This window comes from Giraffa tippelskirchi, chromosome 10, assembly GCF_054371585.1.
Source record: "Giraffa tippelskirchi isolate mGirTip1 chromosome 10, T2T-mGirTip1v1.2.pri, whole genome shotgun sequence".
NCBI lineage: Eukaryota > Metazoa > Chordata > Mammalia > Artiodactyla > Giraffidae > Giraffa > Giraffa tippelskirchi.
The window spans coordinates 37,648,375-37,663,446 of record NC_137284.1 but is presented as its reverse complement, the minus strand read 5'-3'; the positions used below and the strand labels follow the sequence as shown (position 1 = coordinate 37,663,446).

Sequence of the window (15,072 nt, the reverse complement as noted above, 5' to 3'; positions counted from 1 at the left end):
GATTCCTGGGTCAGGATGTTCCTCTAGAGAAGGGATAGGCTACCCACTCCAGTATTCTGGCCTGGAGAATCCCCATGGACAGAGGAGCAGAAACAACACATACCTGATGATGATTGTGTACAGCTGATATTGGTCTGGCTGGAATTCACAGGGTAGGAAAGGGTCCATGGAAAAGGATTGGTTAGGGAGGTTGGGAGGATAAAGATGTCATTACAAGGAATTTGGACTCTGCTATCAGGGCTTCCCTGGTGGCTTGGGTGGTAAAGAATCTGCCTGTAATGCAGGGGACCTGAGTTTGATCTCTGGGTCAAGAAGATCCGCTGGAGGAGGGAATGGCAACCCATGCCAGTATTCTTGCCTGGAGAATCCCATGGACAGAGGAGCCTGACAGGCTACAGTCCATGGAGTCACAAAGAGTTGGACACGACTTATCGACTAACGCTTTCACTTTTTTCACTTTTTGGTAATCAGGGAAGAGCTAGGGAAGGTGTTTTTGTTTTTATTTTCCAAACAGCCACATCTGTTTGTTTATTGTCACCTTTTTATCTATATTGTGAAGATTTAATTCCTTTGCTTAAAATTCTTTTTTTCTTTCTTTTTTATTTTCTAAATTATGACAGTATGATAACACATTTACAGGCAACTTGGAAAATACAGAACAAAGTTACATGTAATTTCACTATGTGTTACAATTTTTTTTTAGGTAGATAAATTAAGAGTTTTACTTGGAGTTTCAATATCAAATTCTCAAAAAACAATAGAATGAATAGACAGAAAAGTGGAAGGATATATAATAGCAGACCTGAAAAATATGATGAACCAATTCAACATAATTAAGATTTATATAATTTTCACACAACAGTAAGGTACAAATTCAAGAACTAGGTAGGGTTCTTGAATTGAGTATGGCATGCTTACAGCAGGGCTTTGGAATATGAGTCTAGCTGGACTGTGTATGGTAGCCAGGAGGGAGGATGAACCAGGAATTAAAGAAGCCATGTTCAGTTCATGTCCATGCTTTGTTTCTAAATGAGAGAGGAAAGGATTGAATTGGACGAAGTGCAGAGATTCAATCAGCCAAACCTGGCAACCGATTGGCTGTACAGCAAGGAGAGGAAAGCGTCAGCCCTTGGTGTTGCTCATGAGGCTCTATTTAGTTAACAGGGTTCCAGGCAACAAGCTGGGAGTTCAGAGATGAATAAGGCACGTTGTCAGGCTCTGTCCGTTCTATTACTGCTGTGCCAATTACCACAAACTTAGTGACTTGAAACAACACAGCATTCTTATCTTACAGTTTCTGGAGGTCATAAGTCTGAAATGAGTCTTACAGGATAAAGGAGTTGGCAGAGCTGAGGTCCTGCTCGACACATTTGGGGAGAATCAGTTTTGGTTCCTTTTCCAGCTGTTAGAGGTTGCCCACCTTCCTTAGCTCATGACCCCTTCCTCCATCTTCAAAGCTCATCACTCCAACCTGTCTTCATCCTCACATCTCTTCTCTCTCCTTCAGACCATCCTGCTTCCTTATAAGGACCTCGTGATTACCTTGGGTCTACATACATAATCCAGGATAATTTATCCATCACAATATCCTGAATCATGTCCATATAGCCCCTTTCACCATGTGCTATATTCACAAATTCCAGGAATTAGGATGTGGACATCTTTGGAGGACCATTATTCTGCCTACCAGGGAGTTAACACATCTATGGATGCTAACTTGTCAAACCTTTTTTGTCCCTATAAATCTTTTTGTTCCCTTTGTTCAATAAAGGAGGCACCTGTTGAAAGTTCAGGCACCACACTAGGTACTGAGGATTCGGGGATGCCAAGGCACCTCTCTGCCCCGCTCTAGAGGAAGCAAAATTAGAGAAGAGCTGTTAATGTAGAGCCAGAGACCAGAATGTCAGACTCTTGGCTTTGATTTTTGCAAGCTGAGGTCTAGGCCTGAGATGACAAGATATAGAAGAATTTTTGGTAATTTAAAAATGGGATCCTCCTACCCACCCTCTCTACTGCCAAACCCCAATCCCAAGTTTAGATTTCTTTTTATCTACTCAAAGGCCTCTGGGGAGGAGGTGTTTGCTGAGACCAGGAATTTGACTCCTTTTTAGAATACGGTGGGAGGTTAGAAGAAGGAGACCGTCTAAAGAGGAAAACAGAAAAAGCAGCAGCAGTAACACTCCGACCTCAAGGTAGCGTAGAAAGGTGGTGTTTTTGTTTTTGTTTCGCTAAGTTGTGTCCGACTCTTTTTGCAACCTCATAGCCTGTAGCCCACAAGACTCCTCTGTCCATGGAATTTCCCAGACAAGGATACTGGAGTGGGTTTCAATTTCCTTCTCCAGGGGATCTTCCTGACCCAGGGATCAAACCTGAGTCTCTTGCATCGGCAGCTGGATTTTTTACCACTGCACCACCAGGGGTAAAAGTTCAAAAAGGTGATAAGAGTTGATGAAATGTTGAAGATTTATTGTCAACTGGTGTCTATGAAGCACCTACTATGTCCCAGACCATTTAACTTACAGCCTACTGTCATCTCACAGAAACCCTGTAAGGTAGGCCTTGCTGTCTACAAAGCACAGACCAAGTAACAAACCCAGAGTCCGTAGCAGAACTGCCGAAGAACTAATGAAAGATTAGCCCCCTTCCAGGTGTCTTTTGACTTTAAAACCAAGGTGTCTTCCTACTCCATCACAGCAGCCTCTTAAGTCAAAGGGGTAAGATTAAGGCATGTGGTCGGCATTGTTCACCTGTATCCATTTCAAATCCAGAGTCTCTTTAGAGGATGAAGCGGAACAAGGAAGACCTCACACACAGGAGGAAGTTGATGTATCTTTGATGGGATAATTAATGGCCTGACCAGAGGGATTTGTGCAGGTGTGGCCCTAGAGTAAGGCCAGTGAGGTACACAGGGCACAGAATCTATGGAGACAGGGTCATACAAGTATGGGGACTGCACTTGCCATACCCTGACAATGGGTCCAGGAGGTGTGTGCCCAGGGTGCCTGAGTAGTAGGGAGACCTCACTCTCAGGGTGCTTCAGCACAATGTGCTGTGCTCACACGACCTTGACTGTGAATTTTGTGCCCTGGGCATCTTGCTTGCCTCACCCTAGGTCCTCGCTTTGTGCAGAGGCCAGAAAGAGAAGAGGACCAGTGAGTTCAGTAGTCTCAGTACTGGCTGGACATTATAACCCCCTGGGCAGCTTTAAAAAAATATCTGGGGTAAGATATGACCCCAGACCAATTAAATCAGAATCTCTGGCATGGGGTAGCATGGAGAGGGGATAGGAGGCAAAGACCTAGGCATGGGTATATTTTTTAAAGCTTTACACGTGATGCTAATATACAACCAGATTTGGGAACCCCTGAGTTTGTACATTTGGAGAGAGTCCCTCACTGCCAGGCTGAGCAAGAATGTACATGATTATAGCAAAAGTGAGGGTTTAAGTAGATCTTTTAACATGTGAGCTGATGATGGCTACAGTTCAGTTAACTTTATGATTCTGGGTTTAATTCCAGCCTGGTTAATAAATCAGCTGATTCTTCCACTCCCTTCCTCTGAATTTGAAACCTGGAAAATAATTAAATGTAGAATTAATTCATCTGTAATGGCTGCAGTTATCAAGTGCTGGTTTCAGGGCTGCTATGAAAGGCAGCTCAACCCACTTTATTAGCCCATTTGCAAATCCTTCTGAGGGTTGAAACTGTGTCTGTCCTGAAAGAGAAAGGAGGTCCCCTCTGGGTGTCCCAGTGCTCACATTAGGGAGCCATGTGACCCTAAGCAAGTGTTCTAATCCCTCGGTGTCTTGCCTTCCTCATCTCTACGAAGAGCTGCTTGTGACTCCATGGTTCAGCTGTCACTTCATTTTTGTATTTGCTCTTGTCCAGCTGGGAAGCAATTGATATACAAATAAACATGCTTAACTTTGACTGCTGTGCTCTTTAACCAGTCATTTCTGACATATAAGGAATCCTTTAAAGCTGTGATTCCCAAACCTGGCCAAACATCATGTGGGAAAATTTTAGAAAATGCAGATTCCTGAACTTCATCCCTGAAGATCTTTCTCCCCTGCCCCATCGCCCCATTAAATGTGTTTAATCAATGCAGTGCTGATCAAACTGTCCACCTTTACATTGGGTCTTTTTTTCCCCTCTTTCAAACTTTTTATTTTGTTCTGGGGGTTTTCCTGGTGGCTCAGATGGTAAAGAATCTGCTTGCAATGTGGGAGACTAGGATCTAATCCCTGGGTTGGAAAGATTCTCCTGGAGAAGGGAACGGCTACCCACTCTCATACTCTTGTCTGGAAAATTCCATGGACAGAGGAGCCTGGCGGGCTACAGTCCATGGGATCATGATGAGTTGGACACAACTGAGTGACTAACATCACAATATAGCCAATTTAACAGTGTTGTGATAGTTCAGGTAGTTCAGATAGTTTCAGCAAAGGGACTCAGTCATATATATATACGTGTATCCATTCTCCCCCAAAGCCTGCTCCCATCCAGGCTACCACATAACATTGTGAAGATCTTGATTCAGTAGGTTGTTTTCTCCCCCGACCAGGGAAGTCCTGGTCTTCAATAGGTATTAAGCAATGTCTGGGAATTGGCCGCTCATCAGCCAGGTTTGGATATAAGCAATGATTAGGTTAATTAAAGTGCTAGAATCTCCAATCTCGGTATCCTTTGAGAGTTTACAGTTGGCAGAAATCATAGTTCTTCGAGGAAGCCTTCCCTGGGCCTCGAGACTGTGTTAAGCCCCCTGGTTAAAAGTTTTATAGCATCCTGTTCTCCTGCCTCGTAGGACTTCCTGGGCTTGTTCACATCTGTCCTCCTTTCCAGAATGTAAGCTCTCTGAGGGCCAGGATTGTGTACACTATTACAGCTTTTGGGACATACGACTTCCCCTCTTGCAGAACTGAGATCCAGGCCTTTGGTGGATGCTGCAGTTGCCGGGGGAGAGGAAGTTTCTCTTTGGCATTTTGACCGGAGGCACGACTCCAGGGGCTTCCCAAGCTGTGTGATCAGTGAAAGCCGGTGACTGTTGGCTTTCACAGCAGCTCTGTGCCGTGTCTGATGGGCCACGTTCATACTCTCTTAAAGCTCCTCAGTGTGTTGTCAAAGTTAAGTCATCCCTTTTGTAGGTTGTCATCCTTTTTTTAAATTTGGGTTTTCAGCCCAAGTGTGAAGATTAAAATGAATTTTCGGCTGCCTGTCTCCTCAGCTCCTTTCTCTCTACTGTTTTTATCTTTTGAAATTCTGATATTTCCAGATAATACAGATTTTAAAAGATGGTTTAGACATATTTATTGAGACTGAAAAGATCCAGTTCCAATTCCCTCCCTTGGCATTTCAGCCTCTCAGGGTTTGACCCCAGATACTGTTTCCCCATTTGTGCCTCACACTCCAGTTACCAGCTTTGAAAATCCTATCTTCATAGTTTCATGGCCAGTGTACTTGTCCAGAACACCTACTCTCTTCTTCTCAGCCTCCAAGATTTTCTTCCTCTGATCTCCTGCCTAAGTCCTTGTGGGCCTAACACTTGGTTTATACCTCCTGTATTACTACTTAATGTAGTACTTATATGAGGGTAGGTTGTGAAAGTGTTAGTCACTCAGTCGTGTTGACTCTTTGTGACCCTATGGACCATAGGTCGCCAGGTTCCTCTGTCCATGATTGAATTCTCCAGGCAAGAATACTGGAGTGGGTTGCCATTCTTTTCTCCAGGGGATCTTCCTAATCCAGGAACCGAACCTGGGTCTCCTGCATTGCTGGTGGATTCTTTACCATCTGAGCCACCAGGAAAGCCCCACAAGTGTAGGTGTATGTGGTACTATCTTCCTCACATTGCCCATTATCTTACCCTGGCCTGGGACTTGATTAAACTCTTAGATTCCTGTGGGTACCATAATCTAAATTTGCCTGGGAATGGCAGGTGAGCCTTTCTAGAAATCCAGAGATTATTATAAAGTTGGAAGATGAGATTAAGGGGTAGGGAGCATTGTCACATAGGAACAATCTTTTCTTCTCAGTTCTTAGTTCTAGGTGACCAACTCAGTCTGTGGGAAATGTTACTGGTCAGCTGCGTCAGTCTGTCCCTGAAGGAGGTGCCTGACATAGAAAAATGGCTTCCACCTTCGGAAGAGTCCTCCCCAAAGTGAACAAATGTTTATTGAGGTGCCCGTCAATTTTGATTGTTTCACTTGTTCCTTTGTGAAAAAAAATAGAAACTCATTGGATAACTTATTCTTTATTATTCCGTCTATATGTTTTCATTTGTTCACTTCTTCCTGCGCTCATTTCATGTGTTCATTTTATTTATTCATTAAGCTCATGTTGTTTTTGAGAAGCTACTCTGGACCCGTCACAAGGCAATTATTCTTTCAAGAAGCCAGATTTAGGCAACACATTAGATTGAGTAATGTACCTGTTTTTTTTTTAATAATGATGAAAACATAGACCATGTAGAAACAAAATATTCATATGGCATTGTTTCCTGACAGGGCTGTGGACAAAATTTGCTATTCATATAAACACATTTCTTGGGGAGAGGTGTGGGAGGGCATTCAGGATGGAGGGGACACACATATGCCTATGACCAATTCATGTTGATATATGGCAAAACCATCATGATACTGTAATGTAATTATCCTCCAATTAGAATACATAAATGAATTTAAAAATAAATAAATCAAATATATGTAAAAAAACCATTCTGATTGAGTTTTAAAAACACAAAGCATCTTTTAGGAATAGTTTCTGGTTTCTGGGATTGCTCGCATTCTCAGAGGCTAATGAGCCCGTGTAAACACCTGCGTGTTGACGCGGGTACCCTTTTCTCTGTATCCACACTTGTCCTCTTTTCCACGTCTATCTGCAAAACAAACCCAGAGGGCCCGGTCATTTTTCTGTTCCTGACAAGTTGGGCAGGGAAGAGCAGGCCACGCTCTGAGAGCCAGGACGTGCCGCTCATAAGAAATGACACGAAGGAAGTAGGCCATCCAGAAGGAGGAACAGCAGGTGAGAACGGGCCTGGGCCGGGAGTCAGGACTCCTGGGGTCTGGTCTCCTCTCTGTGCCTGATGAACCGTGCGACCTCTCGGAGAATAAGTGGGGATGGGCGTGTAACGAAAGATTAAAAGTAGCAGCTTTATTTAATTTGTTTGTGAACATATGTTTATTTTTATTGGAGTATAGTTGCGTTACAATGTTGTGTTGGTTTCCCCTGTGACTCAGTTATATGTATGTATATATCCCCGCCCTCTTGGACCTTCCACCCACCCCTCTAGGTCATCACAGAGCTGAGCTTCCTGTGCTAAGCTGCACCTTCCCACTAGCTGTCTCTTTTACGCACAGTAGTGTATATGTGTCAATGCTCTTTAGAGTTTTAACAGCCCTCGGTTCAGATCACATTCTGGTTGAGCGGCTGTGGACATTACTTAACTCCTCTAGCTCCACGTTATCCACACCATATGGAGAAGACCTGCCGTATTCAATGGGCAGAGGGATGAACTGATCTCCTGTGAGTGAAGGATCTCGGCACCACCTGCTCAGTTTTCAACCCAGAGAAACATGACCGAGATGGTGAGAGGCCCGGAAAACATCATGTGAGGAACAGCTGAGGGGAGGAAGTTCATCTCCCTCTCAACAGAGGAGACGCAGGGAGAACATAAGTGCTGTCTGCCTTGTAGACTGTTGTGTGAAAGGGAGAGTGAGCTGAGGGCAGTGTGGGGATGCATTGGAGGCAAAGGGTAGGAATAGTGGGCAAATTCAACCATGGAGTGAACAGCCTGAGAAGTGGGGCAGCCCAGCGGGGGAGCTGGCAGCTTAGGGCCTGGGAGCCCTGGCCGTGTGGCCTGGTGGTCTGATGACTTTGGGGTGGGGGGTGTGGCGGGGGTGGGACAAGAGATCTCTCTGCCGGGAGGGAGGTGAGCAGAGCTTCTCAGATTGTCCCACTCCATGTATCCCTTCCGAGAATTCTCAGGAACCATCTGTGGGTTATTCTGTTTATCCTTGGATGCCTCTCTGAGGGTTAGCATTCTTTTTTTTTTTTTTCTTTTGAGCTTTTTCTTTTGTACTGAGGTATAGCCCTAGTGGCTCAGACAGTAAAGAATCCGCCTGCAATGCAGGAGACCTGGGTTTGATCCCTGGATCGGGAAGATCCCCTGGAGAAGGGAATGGCAACCCACTCCAGTATTCTTGGCTGGAGAATTGCATGAACAGAGGAGCCTAGTGGGCTACAGTTCCATGGGGTCTCAAAGAGTCAGACACGACTGAGTGACTAACACAATTTTGGGGGCTTCCCTGGTGACTCAGAAGGTAAAGAATTTGCCTGCAATGCAGGAAACCCAGGTTCAATCCCTGGGAATTGAAGGAAATGGCAGCCCACTCCAGTATTCTTGCCTGGAGAACGCCATGGAAGGAATTATCCATGAGGAGCCTGGCAGGCTACAGCCCATCAGGTCAAAAAGAATCGGACCCCACCGAGCACCTAACAGCTGATTAGCAATATTGTGATAGTTTGGTGAACAGCTGAAAGACTCAGCCATATATATACATGTATTCATTCTCCCCCCAAACTCCCCTCACATCCTAGCTGCCACCTATCATTGAGCAGAGTTCCATGTGCCATACAGTAGGTCCTTGTTGGTTATCCATTTTAAATACAGCATGCGTACATGACCATCCCCAACTCCCTAACTATTCCTTCTCCCTGGCAATAATAAGTTCGTTTACTAAGTCTGTGAATCTCTTTCTGTTTTTTAAGTTCATCTGTATCATTTCTTTTTAGGTTCCGCATACAAGGGATGTCATGTGATATTTGAGCATTTGGTTTTAGACATGACGGTTTGTCACTGCCAGGGGTAAGCCTCTTAATTGATCAGGGCTGTCTTTGTCCTCCCCAGACCCACATGACTCAAGCACACTTGTTCTGCTCTCCTTCTGCCTCCCAGATTTTTCTTTCACGTCTTCCTTCTTGATGTCATGGGACTGTCAGAACAGTTTGCTTCTCTTCTGAAAACCTCATCATGTGAGAGTCAGGGCTTACTCGAGTTTTCCTTCCCTTCCCTGAGGTCGTGGAGAATGTTACGGTCTTCCTTGAGGCTTTGGGACAGCCGCAGCCATCCCAGACAGGAGAAGGTGCCGTCGGGGCCCCTCCTTGGAGCAGAGCAAGTTGTGGGAACAAATGCTGCTGATAAACAGGCTTTTTAGCCCAGGTCTGGCTGGCAGAATGATGGGGATTAGGGCTACAAGCCTCGCTCTTCTCTCTGCTGCCATCAAAAGCAGACACCAGCTGTGGTGTTTCTCCCTTGCGTTTGACTTTTGGACAGCTGGCAAAGAGAATAGGCTTTTATAGATGTGGCAGAACAGGGCTGACACTTGCAACATATTTTTGTTTGTTTGTTTTCTTCCAGTTTTATTGAGATATAATTGATATACAGCACTGTATAAATCGAAGATGTACAGGTGGCTTGGTGTTAAAAAAAAAAAAATCTGTCTGCCAGTGCAGGAGCCTCAGAAGACAAGAGTTTGATCCCTGGGTCAGGAAGGTCTCCTGGAAAAGGGAATGGCAGCTCACTCCAGTATTCTTGACTGGAGAATTCCATGGACAGAGGAGCCTGGTGGGCTACAGTCCATGGGGTCATGGAGAGTCAGACACGACTGGGCGACTGAGCACACACAGGTACAACACAATGATCTGACTTACATACATCATGCAGTGGTTATCACAAAAACTACAGTGAACATTCATCATCTCATATCAATATAAAAATTAAAGAACTAGGAAAAAATGTATCTTGTGATGAAAACTCTCAGGATTTATTCTCTTAACCCCTTTCATATTTAACACACAGCAGTTTTAATATACTAATCATGTTGTACATTCTGTCCTTAGTATTTCTTTTTCTCGTTCCTGAAAGTTTGCACCTTTGGACTGCCTTCTTCCAATTCCCCTTGTCCCCAACCCTCCCCTCTGGTAACCACAAACCTGCTGTCTTTTTTTTTTATGAGGTTGCTTTTGAAGTGTGAGTGACCTAGAGCCCTATGGTGGTTCCTGTTATACAGCATAGTGATTCTGTATTTCTATACGTCTCAAAAACGGCACAAGGAGAGCTTGAATTAAGCACAGTCTGCACATGGAGCCCTCATGGGTCCCTTTTAGCTGCTACCCCTATGGCTGCTCATTCCTTATTTGTCCTCGACACTTTCTTCCTTCTCACCAGAGCCTCACAATAATCTCCATAAGGAAGGGACGGTAGGAGTGAATAGATCGATTGTACAGATAAGGAAACTGAGGCTTGGAGAAGTCATGTGATTGATTTAAACCAGACAGTCATGACGAAGGCTGGTACCCAGTGAGGAACACGTGGCTGATTTTTCAGTGTTGCGCCAGGTTCACATTACAGGGGAGGTGGAAGCTGAGTTCCTGTCCACCTGTGTTCACGTATGAGATACTTGAGAGCCTATTATGTAGAGGAGAGCCACAGTGGCAGGCGCTGGGTGGAGACACAAAGCACTCAGACACCCAGGCCTTGCACATAAACCAGTGGAAGTCAAACATGAGTAGATGAGGTTTGGGATCCTGTGTTGAGTATCCTGAGTGAGGAAGTTAGGTGCTAATGGAGCACTCCAGAGAGGCACCAACCTGGCCTCGAGAGGATAGGGAAGACGTCTGTACAATACGTGCCATCTCACTTGAGACTCGGGAGGTATTGGTTGAGGGAGGGGTGTTCTAGGAGGAAGGAGGAAAGTGAAAGTGTGTTAGTCCCTCAGTCATGTCTGAGTCTCTTTGATCCCATGGACTGTAGCCCACCAGGCTCCTCTGTCCATGGAATTCTCCAGGCAAGAATACTGGATTGGGTAGCCCTTCCCTTTTCCGGGAGATCTTCCTGACCCAGGGATTGAACCCGAGTCTCATGCATTGCAGGCAGATTCTTTACATTCTGAGCCACCAGGGAAGCCCAGGAGGGAGGATAAGTATCTGCAAAGGTCTGAAGGCAGAAGGAGCTGAAAACCTTCAGTGTGACAGGAAAAGAAAGAAAGCAGGTGCTAGTTCACAGAGAGCCCTTAGCCAGTGAGGGCTTTGAGCCTTAGCCAGTGGATGGTGGAAAGTTGGTGAAGGGTTTTAAGCCTGGGAATGTGCCCTCCTCACATCTAAGTTTTAGAAAAATCCTCCAGCTGCATGAGGAGGACGGGAGGGAGGGCTGAACCTAAGGAGAACTATTTGCTCATCCTACTCTTGCTGTGGACACATCAGGCATCCCTGTTGCCAGGACTCATCCCTCTTGGATTTTTGCACTGAGGTTGCCCCATGCTGATAGCCAGCTCTGGGCCACTGATCTTCTGTGCTTAAGCAGAGAATGAGTGTCCACAGGCAGACAGAAGAGTTTTTTTTTCTGCTTCCCCAGTTTGAGGATCTGTGTGCAAGAGAGAATTATCTAGGAGGTTAATATCAAGGTGACTTATTCTAACAAAGCCAGTGCTGGCTTGTTCTAACAAGTGCCAGCCCTAGTACACACACAAGCTAGGTGGCAAACACCTCCCTGAGCCTCATAGTCTTCGTTTGAAAAACACACGTAATAAAATGTTGCTGTTCAGTCACTAAGTCATGTCTGTCTGTGACCCCATGGACTGTATGTAGCACACCAGGTTTCCCCTGTCCTTCATGTCCATTGAGTTGGTGATGCCATCCAGCCATCTCATCCTCTTTCATCCCCTTCTCCCCTTGCCTTCAATCTTTCCAGCATCAGGGTCTTTTCCAGTCAGTCAGCTCTTCGCATCAAGTGGCCAAAGTATTGGAGCTTCAGCTTCAGCATCAGTCCTTCCAATGAATACTCAGTGTTGATTTCCTTCAGGATTGACTGGTTTCATCTTCTGGCTGTCCAGGGCACTCTCAAGAGTCTTCTCCAACACCACAGAATAATAAAATACCTTCCTCAGATCTTTGTGAGGATCCAATGAGATGATAGATGTAAACTGCCAGGCATGTAGGAGGTGCCCAGTAAGTATTTATTCCGTTCTCCTTTTTTCCTGCCTTCCCTTATCACTGATCCAGAAATCTTACAGTCAACTCCAAGCCCAATACAGTCTGACCTAGTTCCTTTCTGACCCGCTCTATTCTGTCCCTCTGGCACACTGATCGCCTTGAAGTTTCTTGAACACTCTAGACACACTCGCACCTCAGGACCCTCTGACACCTGTGTGGTTTGTTGCCTCATCTCTGGCAAGTTTTTGCTCATTTATCATCCTCTCAGTGAGACCTGCCCTAGCCACTCTCTTTAAAACTCCAATACCCCTCATCTTATTATTGCTTTCCCAGCTTTATTTACCTCTAAAGTTCTTATTACCTTCCCCAAAGTTACATAATTTAATTGTTTTTATTTTTTTTGTGTTTATTATTAATTTGTTCATTATCCCCTCCAACTGGCATATACACTCCACAAGGACAGGAAGTTTTAAATGTCTTATTCATTGCTGTATCTCCAGTGCTTAGAACAGTGTCAGGCACATAATAAGCTCTCAATAAGTGTTTGTGGAATGAATGAATGCTCGATTAGCTGTCATGATAGAACTGTCCAGAATATTGGGAGTTGGGGGAGCACCTGGGACTGAAGAGTCTTGACTGCCATCTGAGGGTTCTTCTGCAATCTGGCTGGGTAGTGACTCCCTGCTGGGAGTCTAGGAGTCAAGAGTTCCAGCACTTTACTCCTTTGTCTGTAAAATGAGGACCTTGCCCTTTGCCTCACTAAATAGCCCATTTTTATTTAAAAAACAATTTTTTTTGATGTGTGTTTTTATTTGTTTATTTGGCTGCATCAGGTCTTAGTTGCAGCACTCAGGATCTTTCATTGCTGCACACCAGCTCTCTAGTTGTGGCGTGGGTTCCGGAGCATGTGGGCTCAGTAGTTGCGGTTGTCGGGCTCAGTAGTTGCAGTGCTCGGACTCAGTAGTTGTGGTGCTCAGGCTCAGTAGTTGTGGTACTCAGGCTTAGTTGCCCTGCAGCTTTTGGGATCTTCATTCCCAGATCAGGGATGGAACCTACATCCCCTGCATTGCAAAGTGGATTCTTAACCCCTGGACCACCAGAAAGTCCCATAAATAGCCTATTTTTAGGAAAAACTTAACCCTAGAACCTTTTACGTAGAAGGACTGGTTAGCTTGTAGTTCACCTTGAAGATGTGGAAACCAACGTTTCCCCTCTTGCCCCCTTGCCAGTTTCCACTGCTGGAAAATTTATTTTTCTCCTTTGTTTGCTTCCTGTCCTCAGCTCATCAGACTTAAAAACAATCTCCCATTGAACCTGATGGCAGTGCAATGCCCAGGGACATGGTTCCCAGAAGGTGGCCTGAGTCCATTTCCTTGCCAGCCTCTGAGAGCTAAGGAAGTCACTGTGCATGAATTAAAGCTACTGTGCCTGAAAGAACTGAGACAGCTGTCCCCTGGTGAAGTTGTCTGTTTAGATTAGATTCACTCAGTCATTTACTCATTCACTTATTTCTTCACATCGAGAGACTCACAGTCAGTTGGGAGAGACGAGAGCAGACAAATCATTATAGCAGTGGAAACACATAGGTGGAGGAGGAAGTTTCTGTGTTAGTGAAGTCCTGCTACAAGAGTGTTTGTTGTATGACAACCCCAAACCTCAGTGGCTTCCAACCAAAATTATTCATTTCTTGCTTCGGTACCTACAGGTCAGCTAAGGTGGCCGAGCTTCAGGTGGATCAAGTTCTGGTCTGTCCCTGTATCTCTTTCTGGGACCCAGACTGAAGAGGCAGTGGCTAGCTGGGGCAAGCTCTTCTTGGGGCCCATGGCCAGAGTATAAGAAGCCGAGCCAAACCACACAAGCACATCCACAGCCTGTACTTGCATCACATTTATAACAATTCATTGGCCAAAGTCAGTCACAGGCCAAGCCCACCATCTGGAAGGGAGAGGTGAATACTCTGCTTACTTTAGTGGCAACATGATTGTGTTGCTCTGTTTCATGGAGGGACTGAAGAGTTAGGAATACTGTACTTGAAGTGGCTTAGTGGTAATCTGCCTGCAACGCAGGAGACGCAGTTTTGATCCCTGGGTCGGGAAGATCCCCTAGAGAAGGCAGTGACAACCCAGTCCCTTCAGTATTCTTGCCTGGGAGATCTCATGGACAGAGGAACCTGGTAGGCTACAGTCCATGGGATCACAAAGAGTCGGAGCAACTAAACAACAATGACAACAATTGAATGTGCTACAGCATTTAGCTCATTTAGTTCCAGCTGTGGAAATGAGGGAAGGCTTCTTGGAGATAGTAACTTTCATCTCGAAGGATAAGTCTTCTTCGAGACAATTAAGCGGGCAGTAATATATGCAATTTTGTAATATTGCATATGTATATATACACCCACAGATATATATATATGTATATATATGTACCAGTAGTAATAATATGCACCAGGGAAGCCTGGTGTGCTGCAGTCTGTAGGGCTGCAAAGAGTCAGACATGACTTAGCAACTGAACAGCAACAACAACAAATGCATGGGAATGCATGCTAATTTAAAAAGTGAATGTGAAGTGTTATTTTAAAATTCAAGTAGTCACTGTGGGCAATATGTAAAGAGCTGCTGCTGCTGCTGCTAAGTCACTTCAGTCGTGTCCGACTCTGTGCGACCGCATAGACGGCAGCCCGTCAGGCTCCGCCATCCCTGGGATTCTCCAGGCAAGAACACTGGAGTGGGTTGCCATTTCCTTCTCCAGTGCATGAAAGGGAAAAGTGAAAGTGAAGTCGCTCAGTCATGTCTGACTCTTAGCGACCCCATGGGCTGTAGCCTACCCGGCTCCTCCGTCCATGGGATTTTCCAGGCAAGAGGACTGGAGTGGGGTGCCATTGCCTTCTCCATGTAAAGAGCTACAGGAAGATAAAAATAAAGGTCACCAGAGTGCATGCCTATGAAGCCCAAACTTCATAAGGGAGATCAGAAAGATGCAAAAAAGAAAAGGAAAACATGTAACCAGTACATTCTTGCCCAGCTGGATGGAACAAAAGTGTGAACTCAGGAAGTTAGAGTATATTTTTAGCAGCTACTTTTGGTAC

The 15,072-nt window shown here is 45.2% G+C and overlaps 1 protein-coding gene across 6 annotated transcripts in view; it reads left to right on the top strand.

Annotated features, from left to right (window-relative positions):
- SYTL2 (synaptotagmin like 2) overlaps nucleotides 1-15,072 on the top strand; it is a 129,841-nt gene that overhangs the window by 38,050 nt on the left and 76,719 nt on the right. Inside the window, exon 2 of one of the 6 annotated variants that reach the window (XM_081536935.1) lies at nucleotides 8,790-8,862. The exons of the other annotated variants lie outside the window; for them this stretch is intronic. The gene's annotated coding sequence lies outside the window, so the exon portion shown is untranslated. The remainder of the gene's footprint in view (nucleotides 1-8,789; nucleotides 8,863-15,072) is intronic. 6 annotated transcript variants of the gene reach the window in all.